Consider the following 17500-nt stretch of genomic DNA (forward strand, 5'->3'; position numbering starts at 1 on the left):
ACACACACACACACACACACACATATATATATATATATATATATATATATATATATATATATATATATATATACAGACATACATACATACATACATACATGCATATATATATGTATATATAATTTATTTACTATCACGCTCAAGGGGAAGCGGGAGTAATCTGTCGTTCCCTGGTGAGAGAGGTTACCCCGAGAGGTGCACTCGGAAACCACATTCGCCTACCCCCCCCCCCCTTAGGAAAGGGGAATAGGATGGGAAGGGTTGAATCTGTTTGTAAGCATGTGGGTTTGTGTGCATATTAATATAAATATTTAAACTTTATTATGACGGCTTGGCTATACTAGTGAAAATAATAACAATAATAATAATAATAATAATGATATTGTAGTTAGAGAATTGTATATTTAAAAGGATTAATGACCAATACTTCAGAATGAGCGCTTACTTTGTGATGGTAGTCGATTACCTCTGGAGATTTCTGAACTTTATGATACATTGATATTTTGCTGCTGGCGATGTTTGAAATTTTATCTTTGTCAGGTACCCTTTCGTTAATACCTCAAATATTCCCTTCGTACCTTTCCCCACAGAAAAATTCTTAGATATCCTTGATTCACATTTGCACTAGTACCATCTAAACTGGGAAAACGCTAATTTATGAATGACTTTTCATCTCTGTGGTTACAAACCAAATATTTCTCATTTGAAGGGGCTAGGATTCGGTCCCAAGTATGAGGTAGAAATTTATTTCTATTTGAGCACGACATTGCGTTGATATTTATCCATATTGACTCATTAGGAGTAATTCGAATTAAATTGTATCAGTTGTGTCACCTGGTAGGCAGGGAAGTCAGGGAAAACTCGCTGGTAAGAGACTGATGTCTCGCCGGGTAAATCCTGAATTACAGCTAGCATTTAGGTTCCGACTTCTTTTGAGCCTCTGGTGCCATGGTTGGAAGCGACCTGCCTTTTCATTTGAAGGGGCTAGGGTTCGATCCCAAGTATGAGGTGGAAATTTATATATATATATATATATATATATATATATATATATATATATATATATATATATATATATAAAATCATCATCAGCTGTAACTATTCTACTGCAGGGCAAAGGTTTCAGACATGTCCTATCACTCGCGTCTGTTTATGGTCTTTCTATGCTTGTCTATATCCGCAAATTTTCTTAGCTCGTCAGTTAATCGTCTTCTATTCTTTCTCATGTATGTATGTATGTATATACTATTATGTGTGTATATATATACAGTATATATATATATATATATATATATATATATATATATATATATATATATATATATATATATATATATATATATATATATATGTTATGTATGTATGTGTGTGAATGCACATATCCATACGTAGAATCACAGATGGAATAATGCGTCCCCAAGACATTTCATAAAGTAAAAAGAAATACCCGTTCTATTCAAGTTACATGCAAAATATTTTTGTCATTGCATGAGCGTGCGAAAAATAAGGGCTTCCGCCACTTACAAATACAACGTTTGTGTACGTAAAGAGGGTGTTCGTTTAGTTGAAATGTTGTCATCTTCTTTATTAAAGAGGACACAAAATTTTGTGGAAATCATCATGTTTAGGAAAGGAAAGCTGCTTAGGGTAATTGCTCCCTAGGTTCTCCTTTCACTTCTAGACAATTTTCATCCTGTGTTCTGATGTTTTCTTTCTTAGTTGTTCGATTTCCCTCCTTTGCTTATTTTATTCTATATTTTTCCTCACCTAGTACCAGTACAGAAGTTTCGTATGTGGTTTTTATATTTATTCCTACATTATCAAAGAACAAGATTGGTGTAAGTAAATTTTGTATAAAATTATATCAAACAACAAGATTGGTGTAAGTAAGTTTTGTATCTCAAGTTTTCTTTTAGTTATGACATACAGAATCTAAGACTGCCGTTTGTACGTCAATACTAGACAGAAACTTGAAGCATTATTATTATTATTATTATTATTATTATTATTATTATTATTATTATTATTATTATTATTCACGAATAACCTATTTGCGCCTATTATCAAATAAGACAAGGTGTTTGTTTTAACAATTACTTTTTTGAATATGCATCTCATTCGTGTGGATTTTTTTGGGGTTTAGAAGAATATATATTCTTTATCATATTGTCCTCTAACGATAGTGTTGAAAATGTCTATTTCAAATATATTCATCCCATATGGGAACCTATTTAACAATGACGGATTAATACCACATTAAGTATAGGATAAAGAAATTTCACAGCTAAATTTCATATTTATATATAATTTTGATATATATATATATATATGTATATATATATATATATATATATATATATATATATATGTATATATATATATATATATATATATATATATATATATATATATATATATATATATATATATATATATATACACATATATATAGTAGGATGAGGCAATTTTGGACACCTTTTTAGTAACCTTTGTACAAAATCTATATTAATAATTTATGACCAAATACCAAACATGTTTTCAAGAGAGGGAGGTCTCATCTATAAAAATGGCTTGTTCATAATCATCAAAGAATTAGAAATTCTCGTATTACAGGAATAAAAAATATATCTCGGAGGCGAGGCAATTTTGGACACGTTTGTTTCTCCGTTAAGCGCCAACGCTCAGTTGGGCAAACTATGACAATTTGTGGTCCCTATCAATATAAATATGCTAGAAAAAAATTATAGACTTACATAAATTTTTGTGTCCATAATCCAAGATTGTCAAATTTTGCCTCGCCAAGAAAAAAGTGAGAAGTTTGCCTGTCCAATTTTGCCTGACCATGGTTTTGAAAACTGTCTAATTTTACCTTACTATATGAATATGTAAATCAAACTTTGTATTCGAGCACACAAATATACTTTTATGTATAGATATGCATATATGTAATCATAAAAATTCAAAATAAGACATAAGGGGTGCAGTAAAAGGGGTGTCTGCCCAAGGTGACACCCTAAAAGTGAGTGACACCCTGAGAGTTGCATTAAAAAAAAAGTTTCTTTCTAGCTCGATGGTTATGATATGATTTTCAAAAAGTTATCTAATACTGGGGACACACTTAAAGCTGTTGACACTCAGCTCAGGGGGTGAAACCTTCAAAAAGATTGACCAAAACATGGTAACATCCTCGAGAGGGGTGTCAACCCAAATGCTAGAAATATCTAAAAAACCTCTACTATATACATTGTTCCTATAATAATTCACATATCCAAATGAAAATTTCAGGAATTAAAATAGAATATATTTTCACTGTTCCTGCTAATTTCCATGTTGATAACTGTCATGTTGCCTTTTTGATATGGTGTTAAATGGAGCAACATTAGAGTGAACAGCATGATAGATACATCAAGGAGGGGCAAAGATGATCCCATAAACAGTATTTGTCCTAAGTTGTACCGATCCATTTTATTCTTATCATTGTTACCTCATACTATGAACGAGCCATCAAAGAGATAATTTTGCCTACAAAAGAAAGGGATACATTCGAAGATTAAAGAAAAAAAAGATGAAATGAAGAAAAATAAAATGAAAAACACAAAGAAAGAGACAAAGCAATCAAATATCTCTCGATTCTTTAAGAAAAAATGCCTGCAAACACTAACGTAAATACAAAAAAATCTAAATTGACCAGGGTAATAAATAGTGATCATTGAACTGCTAGGATAGTCCCGATAGTGAATGATAAGGATTTATTTATACCTAAAATAAAAGAAATAAAACAGAAATTCAAATTATTTTGGAAGATATTAAGGATCATCCATCATTTTGCATTGGTAGAGCAACAAAAGTGTTTTTAGAGGAAGAAGGAGGCTAAGTGACTCGCCTTGAGCTAGATGGTTGAAGCCACTGCCCACATATCGTCATCATAATCTTCTCCCATGCCTATTGACGCAAAGGGCCTCAATTAGATTTTGCTAGTCGTCTCTATCTTCAGCTTTTAATTCAATACTTCTCCAATCACAATATCCTACTTCATGCTTTATAGTCCTGAGTCTTCCAACTCTTCTAGTGCCTTGTGGAGGCCAGTTTAAAGTTAGGTGAACTAATGTCTCTTAGGGAGAACAAAGAGCATCCCCAAACCATCTCCATCTACCCCTCACCATGATCTCATCCACATGTGGCGCTCGAGTAATCTCTCTTAGTTTCATTTCTAATCCTGTCCTGTCATTTAACACCCAATATTCTTCTGAGGGCTTTGTTCTCAAATCTACAAAATGAGTTTCATTAATATACCAAGATTCACGACCATACAGTAACACCGATCTCACTAAACTGATATATAGCCTGATTATTATATGTAATTTTAGGCGACCTGATTTCCAAATTTGACTTAACCTAGCCATCCTCTGATTTGCTTTTTTTCAATCTTTCATTAAACTCAAATTCTAAAGCTCCTATATTAGATATCATAGTTCCTAAATATTTAAATAATTCTACCTCATTAATCCTTTATCCTTCCAAAGATATTTCAATTTCCATTGCATATTCCGTTCTCATCACCTGTCTTTCTTCTATTCATCTCGAGCCCAACCTCATGTGATTTTTCATGCATTCTGGTAAGCAAGCTTTCCAAGCCCTGTGGTGTTCTGCTAATTAGGACAGCGTCATCAGCATACTCTACGTCTCCTAATTTTCTGTTACCAATCCAGTCCAATCCTTCTCCACCGTCCCCAACCGATCTATGCATTACAATATCTATGAGGAAATTCGTTTGATAAGACACCACTAACATTAACTTTGCATTTGCTATGCTTATGAACAGACAATTAAATTTACATATTTGAGAGGAACTCCATAATGTCTCAGGACTCTCCACAAAATTTGCTAGAGCACATAATCAAATGCTTTTTCATAGTCCACTTATACCATCAAAAGTGGAATTCTATATTCTACATATTGTTGTACCACATTTCTTAAATGAAAATTTGGTCAGTACAACTTCTACCTTTTCTAAATCCTGCTTGTTCATCTCTCAACTTTTCATCAATCTTTCTCTAGTCTCTTTAGAATGAGAATTCTATATATTTTCATGACAGCTGACGTAAGTGTGATGTCTCTGTAATGATTGCAATCAGTCAGATCTTTTTTTGTCATTTTCACCAGCACTCTTAGCCCCCATACATAAGGCTTTGTCTCTTCACGCCACATTCTACAAAATAATCTTGTAGATAATCTGGGAGTCACTTCATTTTCAGGCAATATCATCTCAGCAGTTATTCCTTCGTATCCAGGGGCTTTCCATCTTTTAAGTTTTTTTAAGAATAGCTTCGACTTCAAACACACCTAATTCATTCATGGGAACATCAAGGTCTTCATCAGTTTCAGGTAAATCAACCAAATTATTCCCTTCGTATTTCCTATTCATGGCCTCACTAAAGAGTTCAATCCAACGTTACCTTTCTTCATGTTCTTTTTTTATAACAGAGCCATCTTTCTTTTTGATGGATATATGCTTCTTTTTTCCCGTAGAGATTTCATTAATAATTCCAAGAGCAATTTCTACAACAAAGCCACTCCCCGAATTCATAGCTTTGTCAGCCTCCTCTGCTTTCCTGTCTAAATATTCTCTCCAATCATTCCTGATATTTCTTTTGACCTCACTATCAATACTGAAATACTTGGCATGCTCTGCCTTGTAATTTTCATTACTTCCTCGAAAACTTTAAGAAATAAATTTCTGTCTTTGTCTTCTTTTTATAGTATCCCATGTATCATTTGATATCCATGGTTTTCACCTTGTAACTGCATGTCCCAAAACCTCGTCTCTTAAAGTCTCTTAAGACTGTAAATCGATTCCTACATTCAGTTACAAAGATTTCTGTGCTCATCCTCTAGAAGCTTAGTTGTATCATACTTAGGTATTCTATCTACATTTCTGTTGGGTTCTTTCAGTTTTAATATTTGTGTGGCAATGGGGAGTTGGTGATCAATACCAACAACTGCACCTCTATAGCCTGTTACATTTCCCAGAGTCCTCCTCTCTTTATCAATGGCTATGTGATATATTTGATATTTGTAATTGCCACATGGTGAAATCCTTGTATATTTGTGGATCACCTTGTGCTGGAAAAGAGTACCTCCAGTAACAAGATTGTTTGTTGAACAATAACTTATAAAATGTGCCCCATTTTCATTTGCAACTTCGCCAAGAACCTCAACACCAATCACATTTTCTATCCCTTGATTATTCCTTCCAACTTTAGCATTGAAGTCATTAATCACAATTTTCATATCTCTCTAGGTTCTCACCTATTATTCTCTGCAGTTCTTCACAGTATTTATCTTTCCTTTCATCAGGGGAATCATTTGATTCGCCTTGGAAGATGGAATCTTCGGGTTCTTGATCCCTTCTGTGAAGCCTCTGCCCTTTTTGCCTGGCGGGCATGCTGTCATGCGTTTGCGGGGAGGGGAACGGGGCAATTTTAACCTGTCAAAAAGTTTTCATTCTTTTTGTCTCTCACGCGAGTGCGAAGGAGAGTACTGTAGCGTTGGGGCACAGGATGCTGCTGGTGCTCAGTTTCTGCTGAAGCACAGTTTTTGGTGAAGGCGCAGAAAAGCACTGGCGCTCAGGAAACCAATGCGTAGAGTGAATATTCAAAGAATAGGCCAGACTATTTGGCCTCTATTTTGAGGTACCTTCCCTCTAGCATTAAAGGCTCTTTGACCTTTTATTTTGACGAGCCATACTTCCAACATTAGAGGATATTTAAGCTCTATTTTGAGGTGCCATACCTTTAGTATTTAGGGCTCCATGACCTCTATTTTGAGGTACTATAATCTTAGCATTATATGTTCTTTGGTCTCTAATTTGAAGTGCTTTACCTCTAGCATTAGAGGCTCTTTGACCTCTATTGTGAGTCTCTTTACTTTTAGCATTAGAGGGTCTTTGACCTCCATTTTGAGGCTCCTTACTTTTAGCATTAGAGGCTCTTTGACCTCTATTTTGAGGCTCCTTACTTTGAGCATTAGACGGTTTTTTACCTCTATTTTCAGGCCTCTCACGTTAGCATTAGAGGCTCTTTGACCTCTATTTTGAGACTGCTCACTTTTAGCATTAGAGTCTCTTTGACCTCTATTTTGAGGTTCCTTACTTTTAGCATTAGAGGGTCTTTGACCTCTATTTTGAGGCTCATTACTTTTAGCATTAGAGGCTGTTTGACCTCTATTTTGAGGCTCCTTACTTTGAGCATTGGAGGGTCTTTGACCTCTATTTGAGGCTCCTTACGTTTAGCATTAGAGTCTCTTTGACCTCTATTTTGAGGCTCCTTACTTTTAGCATTAGAGGGTCTTTGATCTCCATTTTGAGGCTCCATACGTTTAGCATTAGAGGGTCTTTGACCTGTATTTTGAGGCTCTTTACGTTTAGCATTAGAGGGTCTTTGACCTCTATTTTGAGGCTCATTACTTTTAGCATTAGAGGGTCTTTGACCTCTATTTTGAGGCTCCTTGAGTTTAGCATTAGATGGTCTTTGACCTCTGTTTTGATGTTCCTTACTTTTAGCATTAGAGGGTCTTTGACCTCTATTTTGAGGCTCCTTACTTTTAGCATTAGAGGGTATTTTACCTCTTTTTTTGAGGCTCCTTAGTTTAGCATTAGAGGGTCTTTGACCTCTATTTTGAGGCTCCTTACTTTGAGCATTAGAGGCTTTTTGACCTCTTATTTTTAGGGGCCTTACTTTTAGCATTAGAGGCTCTTTGACCTCCATTTTGAGACTCCTTTTAGCATTAGAGAGTCTTTGACCTCTATTTTGAGGGTCCTTACTTTTAGCATTAAAGGGAGTTTGACCTCTATTTTGAGGCTCCTGGCGTTTAGCATTAGATGGTCTTTGACCTCTGTTTTGATGTTCCTTACTCTTAGCATTAGAGGGTCTTTGACCTCTATTTTGAGGCTCCTTACGTTTAGCATTAGATGGTATTTGACCTCTATTTTGAGGCTCCTTACTTTTAGCATTAGAGGCTCTTTGACCTCTATTTTGAGGCTGTTCACTTCTAGCAATAGAGTCTCTTTGACCTCTATTTTGAGACTCTTTACTTTTAGCATTAGAAGCTCTTTGACCTCTGTTTTGAGGCTCCTTACATTTAACATTAGAGGCTCTTTGACCTATTTTAAGGCTCCTTACTTCTAGCGTTAGAGGCTCTTTAACCTGTATTGGGAGGCTCCTTACTTTGAGCATTAGAGGGTCTTTGACCTCGATTATGAGGTGCAGTATCTCCCGCATTTAGAGGCTCTTTGACCTCTATTTTGAGTCTCCTTACTTTTAGCATTGGAGGCTCTTTGACCTCTATTTTGAGGCTCCTTACTTTTAGTATTAGAAGCTCTTTGACCTCTAATTTGAGGCTCCATACTTATAGCACTAAAGGCTCTTCGACCTCTATTTTGAGGCTCCTTACTTTTAGCATTAGAGGCCCTTTGACCTCTATTTTGAGGCTCCTTACTTTTAGCATTAGAGGGTCTTTGACGTCTATTTTGAGGCTTCTTATGTTTATCATTAGAGGTTTTTTCACCTCTATTTTGAGGCTTCTTATATTTATCATTAGAGGTTTTTTCACCTCTATTTTGAGGCTCCTTACTTTTAGCATTAGAGGCTCTTTGACCTTTATTTTGAGGCTCCTTACTTTTAGCATTAGAGGCTCTTTCACTTCTATTTTTTAGGCTCCATACTTCAAGAATTAGAGGCTCTTTGACCTCTATTTTGAGGCTCCTTACTTTTAGCATTAGAGGCTGTTTGACCTCTGTTTTGAGGCTCCTTACTTTGAGCATTAGAGGCTCTTTGACCTCTATTTTGAGACTCCTTACTTTGAGCATTAGAGGCTCTTTGACCTCTATTGTGAGGCTCCTTACTTTGAGCATTAGAGGCTCTTTGACCTCTATTGTGAGGCTCCTTACTTTTAGTATTAGAGGGTCTTTGACCTCTATTTTGAGGCTCCTTACTTAAAGCATTAGAGGCTCTTTGACCTCTGTTTTGAGGCTCCTTACTTTTAGCATTAGAGGTTCTTTGACATCTATTTTGAGGTGCTATACTCTTGCATTAGAGTTTCTTTGACCTTTATTTTATTCCCCTTACCTCTAACATTAAAAGCTCTTTGACCTTTATTTTTGGGTGCTTTATTTATAGCACTAGAGGCTCTTTGAGACCTCTGTTTTAAGGCGACTAACCGCTAATAGTAGAGGCTATTTGACCTCAGTTTTTAGGTGGCTTACCTCTATAATTAAAGGCTATTTTTTATACTTCTTCATATAAAGGCTTTCCTTCTCTATTCTCTTCTGTCTTTTATAGTTTTTCAAGATCTTCTTTGCTTAGTTCGCCAGTCTCCTTCGAGATTTCAAGAGACATTTTAGTGCTGTTTGTCCTCGGAGAAATGGATGGCTTCCATGTCTTTACCTATAAGGGCGATGGGTAAAGACATTGATGCCATTGATTTCTCGGCATACACTTTACGCCATCATACTAAAGTCAACGAAGAGCAACACAATATATTTACCAATGCTGTCCTGATATTTTCTATCTTCAATGCAGAATTTTGAAGAAACACACGTCGCTCACCGCTTTGCACCAATGCAATCCAATTATAGGACATCGTCGCTAAACCGCAAGCAAATTATCCTTCAAGGCGCTTACATTATGATATTCAAAGCTCGCCAACTTCGGCAGCACCTATCCAAACTATCTGTAGATGAAGGTGTTCCGAATAGCCTCCAGTTCATCCTGTAGCTGTAACAAAATATCAGTCAGTTACCTGTTCCGCCAGAACACGAGCTCTGTGAGTAAAGTGAAATCCTCCTCCCAATGTTCACTGCGTAAACTTCCATAGCTACAGTACATACAGATCGTGAGGTGTTGCAAGGTATGTTTAAAAAAAAAAAAAAAGAGATCAGGTCTTCAGAAGTCTTTTGGAATCCGGGGCGGAGCCGTTCAGAATTGCTCCGGGAAGATTCCGTTCTGGAGTCATTCAGAACTCTATGCTAAGTCTACGGCTATTTCTTCTGAAGTCATTTGGAGAGGAGATTCAGGAAGATTTTCTTCCGAAATCATTCAGAGATTTCTGGAATCATTCAGAATTCCATGCTAAGTCTATGGAAATTTCTTCTGAATCCTTTTAGAGATGCACGAAGATTTTCTCCCGAAGCCGTTTAGGACTCGCGAAAAATTATCTTTTTTTTTCTCTGGTTTCAATAGGCCCTAATAACTCAATAATAATAATAATAATAATAATAATAATAATAATAATAATAATAATAAATTACGTGATTTGATTTACAGCTCCGTGAAGATTCCGTTCTGGACACATTCAGAACTCTATGCTAAGTCTACGGCTATTTCTTCTGAAGAAATTTGGAGATTCAGGGTTTTCTTTCGAAGTCGTTCAGATTCGCATCTGGAATCATTCAGAATTCCATGCTAAGTCTATGGTAATTTCTTCTGAATCCATTTGGAGAACCACGATTTTCTTCCAAAGCCATTTAGAACTCCGGAAAAATTCTCCTTTTCTCTGGTTTCAATAGGCCCTAATAACTCATATTATTAATTATAATAATAATGATAATAATAATAATAGTAGTAGTAGTAGTAGTAGTAGTAGTAGTAATAATAATAATAATAATAATAATAATAATAATGATAATGATAATAATAATAATAATAATAATGATAATAATAATAATAATAATAATGAACCGTGATTTGATCTACTGCTCCGGGAAGATTCCGTTCTTGAGTCATTTAGAACTTTATGCTAAGTCTACGGCTATTTCTTCTGAAGCCATTTGGAGATCGACGAAGAATTTCTTCCGAAGCCGTTTAGGACTCGCAAAAAATTATCTTTTTCTCTGGTTTCAATAGGCCCTAATGATAATAATAATAATAATAATAATAATAATAATAATAATAATAATAATAATAATAATAATAATTAACTACGTGATTTGATTTATGAATTTGAGTCAGAAAGGTCGGAAATCGATCAATGCTTGGATAGGAAGATGAAAAACAATGGTTTATTAATCTCTCTCTCTCTCTCTCTCTCTCTCTCTCTCTCTCTCTCTCTCTCTCTCTCTCTCTCTCTCTCTCTCTCTCTCTTATATATATATGTATATATATATATATATATATATATATATATTTATTTATATATATAGACTTATATTATATGTAGTATTTAATCATAATTATTTTACGGGTATTTTTTTTTCAATCATTATTATTATTATTATTATTATTATTATTATTATTATTATTATTATTATTATTATTATTATTATTATTATTATTATAATCTAAGCTATAACATTAGTTGGAAAATCTTTCCTAATCATGGCGATACGCAAACCCTTTCACCAGGGTATAGTACATATATTGTATATGATATGAATTAATATGATTACAAGCCAGACATTGCATTAAGGTGGTGATTGTGTAGTTAAACGAATGGTCATGGTGTGTACGTTTTATCTGAATGAGAGAAACGGTCCAAGGAAATGAAAAGATTGATTTTTTTTTTTTCAAGGGGAGAATTAACCAAGGTGACACCATGGTTTGTAAGGCCACAGAATTGCTAAGATTGCCTGGAATAATGATGGATAGAGTTTAGCCTGGGATAATAAAATATGTGGAATGCTAGAAAGTTCTTTTTGTTTATAGTGCAGTGTGAATGTTATTGGTATATCATTTTGCATATAGAAAGGTCGAAATATATCCATAAGAAGAACGCTCAATGAACACTATACTCATTTTCTTATGTCTTCTTGCCCGTATGTTTTCTCTCCTTATCTCCCCTTTTAAGTGGAACCTACCTCTCAGAGTGGGGCAATGTAAATAATTAATTTGGGCCTCTCACCTGTCTCGTACGTGTCACGCGAATATCTCTCTCTCTCTCTCTCTCTCTCTCTCTCTCTCTCTCTCTCTCTCTCTCTCTCTCAGCTATACAAAACCATTGTAGCTGCCACTTTTACCAGCCCCTGAGACTCTCTCTCTCTCTCTCTCTCTCTCTCTCTCTCTCTCTCTCTCTCTCTCTCTCTCTCTCTCTCTCTCTCCATTTTATAAGTCTAGTATCATGTAACGCTCTTTTCTTCTTTGTCAGACGATTTTTCACTACTTTTCGACTTTTATTCAAATTATTTTTTTTTTCTTTCCTGTTTATACAGTCTTTCTCCTTTTGTTTCTAATACCTACTCTCCAGAAGAATGCTTATAACACTGAACCGCCAACTTCCTCCATAATCATAGGTTTTTTTTTTTTTTTTTTTTTTTGGTGGGGGGGGGGTTCGTTATTCATTCATTTATTTTCTTACAAATGCGTCTTAATGTTGTTGTTTTTTTCATAGCTCTTTCTTCTTCTTCTTCTTCTTCTTCTTCTTCTATAATAAATATCACGAGTTAATGGTTATTGCTTTCGTTTAACGGGTATAATTTGTATATATATATATATATATATATATATATATATATATATATATATATATATATATATATTTATATTTATATATACAGTAAATATATGTATATGATGTATATCCACACACACATACACACATGTATATATATACAGTATATATATATATATATATATATATATATATATATATATATATATATATATATATATATATATTTATATATATATATATATATATATACACTATCGCTGGAGAGTTACTAGATTCTTTTACTGTCCAGACAGTACTGCATTGGATTGCTTTCTCTGGTTACGACTCATTTTCCTTTGGCTACACATACACCGACTAGTCTGGCCTATTCTGTACACATTCTGCGCTATCCGCATACACCTGACAACACATATTAGCAATCAATTATTCTTCGTCCAAGGGGATAGCCACTGCACTGTAATTGTTCAGTGGCTACTTTCCTCTTGGTAAGGGTATAAGAGACTCGTTAGCAATGGTAAGCAGCTCTATTAGGAGGACACTCCAAAATCAAACTATTGTTCTCTAGTCTAGGGTAGTGCCACAGCCTCTGTACCATGGTCTTCCACTGTTTAAGGTTAAGTTGTCTTGCTTGGGGTACACTAATTTTTCTTCCTTTTGTTATTTCTTTTAATTTTTATATTTTATATATGAAAGATTTATTTTGATATTGATACTCCTCTTAAGATACTTTATTTTAATTGTTCATTACTTGTAGTTTATCTGTTTTCTTATTTCCTTTCTTCACTGGGCTATTTTCCCTGTTGAGCTCATGGGCTCATATCATCCTGGTTTTCCAACTAGGGTTGTACCTTAGCAAGAAATAATATATAAATGTATATATATATATATATATATATGTATATATATGTATATATTTAGATATATATATATTTAGATATATATATATATAGATATATAGATATATATATCTATAAATATATATATATATATATATATATATATACATATAATATATAATATGTATATAACATATATATAATATATATATATATATATATACATATATATATATATATATATATATAACAAATATAATATATATATATATTATATAACATATATATATGATATAATATATATATATATATATATATATGTATATAATGTGTGTGTGTTTGAAGAGTGTATACATGAATATGCTTGTGTAAGCCTATACAAATAACACAAAAAACATATATATTTATATATGTATATATATATATATATTCGCATTTATATATGTACTATATATATATATATATATATATATATATGCGTATATATATGTTTGTGATATATGTACTGTATATACATGTAGGTGTTTGTGTGGGTTTTTATATGTTTAATTTTATATGAGCATAAATGCACACGCACACATACATGCATATATATATATATATATATATATATATATATATATATATATCTATATATACACATACGTATATATACACACACACACACACATATATATATATGTATATATATATATATATACTGTATATATATGTGTGTGTGCATATACTATATATGTATTTATTTATATACACTTGTATGCATATATATCCATATATATATTCATGTATAAATATATGCATATATATATATATTCATATATATGTATGTATATATATATGCCTATATAGAATTTTATATATATATATATATATATATATGATTATTTATATATATATAATATATATATATATATAAATATATATATATATATATATATGTATATATATATATATATATATATGTATGTATGTATATATACATATATGTATACATATACATATATATATATATATATATATATGTGTGTGTGTGTGTATATATAAATATGTATATAATATATATGTGTGTGTGGGTGTGCGTGTGTATGTGTATATATTTATTTATATATATTTATGTATAAGTATATATATATATATATATATATATATATATATATATGTGCGTGTTTTATTATGTATGTCTGTATATATATATATATATATATATATATATTTATTTATTTTTTTATATATAAGCAGAGAGAGAGAGAGAGAGAGAGAGAGAGAGAGAGAGAGAGAGAGAGAGAGAGAGAGAGATACTGTTATAAAAATCGGACGAACATAATTGTATATTGTTTACAAAATCTGTTGTTCTTGTTGATTTATTAGAAAAAATAAATTTAACCTTGTGTGTACTTCATTGAACTGTGTAATCAAAAGGATCAAGTTTGATGTCAGTTTGACGATTAGTCAAATGAAAGTACATGGCATCGAAATGTAAGTCGTTGGTTCACTCTTTCGTTCAGGTTGTCCTGCATTTGCAGCCTAACATGAGCTCTTGACAAGAGCCCCCAAGAGTCACACAAAGTGTAGTTTTAGTCTTGCAGCTACTCAGCACAAGCGTAGCTGCGGTGGTCAAATTTTTCTTATAGCAAGCTGAACTCTTTTAACAGAACTCTTGCAGTCAATGTAAGGTTTCATGAAATTTTCACATAAATTAGACCTCTCTCTCTCTCTCTCTCTCTCTCTCTCTCTCTCTGTATGTATATATATATATATATATATATGTATATATATATATATATATATATATATATATATATATATATATTTATATATATATGTGTGTGTATATATATATATATATATATATGAATATGTATATATATATACACACACACACACATATATATATATATATATATACTGTATATCGCTGTAATATTCATACTCCTAATGTGTATATATATATATATATATATATATATGTGTGTGTGTGTGTGTGTGTGTGTGTGATTTTATCAACACTTGTGATTTTCATTTTTTTTTTTCAATTAAGCTACCAATGTCTTTTAATATCGAATCAGATCTGCCTGAGAATCACAGACCTAACGGGAAATTTCGTTAATGGTGAATAATTGTGCCCGGCCAAGGACTGAATCTTTAGCACTGATAGAAATAGGAGCAAACATTTGACCTAACCCATTCGAACGAGCAAGTCAAATGCTTATCCTTATTTCTACCGGTTGCTGGTCTAAGTCAGATGTTTACCTTTATTTATATTGGCGCTAAGGTTCCAATCCAATGTCTGGTACAGAAATCATTAAAAGGCATGAAAAAGGGAAAATTAGTAGTAGAAGATGACCTAACATTTTGTTTAATAATAGATGGAGGAGACTTCATACGTGTAATACTCGTTGAACTTTACAAAATATGTCTGTGAGATAGCTCCTTCACAAAAAGGAGACATAAAAGACCTGAAAAATTATCGCCCGATACGTTTACCCTCAGGAATATATCAAATATTTACAAAGATCATATTAGGACGAATAGAAAAATCGTTAGACTTTCATCAACCAAAATAGCAGGCAAGATTTAGAAGCAGGTATTCAACAACTGGCCATATCGTTATAATTAACCAGCTAATGGAAAATTCAACAGAATTGGAATTTATAGACCATGTTAAAGCTTTTGATTCTGTCATAAATTCAGCGGTAATGAAAGCCCTTCAAAGACAAGGAATAGATGGATTTTATGTTAGAACATATCTATACAGGAAGTACAGCAATCCTAAAATTACACAAAGATAGTAAGAAAATCTAAATTGAAAAGAAAGTTAGACAGGAGACCCCGTCTCCTAAATTACTTAAGTTGTGCCCAGAAGAAGATTTTAAGAATTTAGTTTTGGAAACTCTAGGAATTAATATTAATGGGAAATTTACAGATAACATAGTTGTGTTTAGTGAATCGTGGGAGGAATTACAAAAGATGATAGGGGATTTGAATTGAGAAATCAGGAATGTAAGACTGAAAATTAATATGAGTACAACTAAGAAGATGTTTAATAAAAATGCAGAGACCACCAATAATGGTTATAGATAAACCTCTAGAGATTGTTGATAAACGTACGTACATAGGACAGACAGTAAGTGTATCCTCAAAACATGAGACTGAAATTAAAAAGAGAATAAGCATTGGATGGAGACCTTTTCATAAACAAAATCAAATTATGGAAATTAAAATGCTACTTTCTCTAAAAAGAAAAGTAATTTATAAGATGGTCCTACTAGTATTAACTTATGCATCGGAAATATGGAGCCTTACCAGTGACCTAGAACATAAGCTAGTTACAACTCAAATAGCTATATAAAGAATAATGATGGGAATAACACTAAGAAACTGAAAAAGAGCAACATGGATATAAGAGCAACTAAAGTAGAGGATATTCTAACATCATGTAAGAAAAAGAAATAGACATGAGCAGGACATACAAGGAGATGGATATTAAGAACAATAGAATGGGTCCCTAGCCCCTACAGATTGAAAAGGAAGAAAGGAAAGGAAGATAAGACGATGGATTCATGTGCTAAGAAAATTTGCGATTATAGACTAGCCTCGAAAGAACATGAACGGATGTGAGTGGAAGGACATGTCTGAGGCCTCTGTCCTGCAGTTACGGGTGAAAATATATATATGTGTGTGTGTGTGTGTGTGTATATATATATATATATATATATATATATATATATATATATATATATACAGTATATGACAGATTTATTTTAATGATGTTACTATTCTTTAAATAATTTATTTTGTTTATTAATTACTTCTCTTTTTGTTTATTCAAATCCTTATTACCTTTCCTTACCGGGCTATTTTCCCTGTTGGAGCCCTTGGTCTTATAGCATCCTGCTTTTACAACTCGGGTTGAACCTTACCAACTAATAATGTAAATAATAATAATGATATTAATAATAATAATAATGATAATGATGATGATGATGATGATACCAGAAGGTGCTGACGGATGAACCCATATAAAATGCTTGTTATCATGCTTGGGGAGAGCAACCGTGCTTCATGAATATTTTTTGAAAACCAGGTGGTAACACTTACTGGTGGTATCTCTTCTCACGGAGAATGAAGGGTATGATATGTGTCAGTCTATCTTATCAAGATGTAGACCATTTATTGCTAACCTTACAAAAAAAAATTAACAGAGAGGTAATTATAGAATA

The 17500-nt window shown here is 32.8% G+C and overlaps 1 protein-coding gene across 2 annotated transcripts in view; it reads left to right on the top strand.

The window, feature by feature from the left end:
* The window catches only part of LOC137654605 (probable G-protein coupled receptor CG31760), a 1168850-nt gene that overhangs the window by 491263 nt on the left and 660087 nt on the right, over nucleotides 1-17500 (top strand). The window lies entirely within an intron of this gene.

The sequence above is a fragment of the Palaemon carinicauda genome, chromosome 15 (genome assembly GCF_036898095.1).
Source record: "Palaemon carinicauda isolate YSFRI2023 chromosome 15, ASM3689809v2, whole genome shotgun sequence".
Classification (NCBI taxonomy): domain Eukaryota; kingdom Metazoa; phylum Arthropoda; class Malacostraca; order Decapoda; family Palaemonidae; genus Palaemon; species Palaemon carinicauda.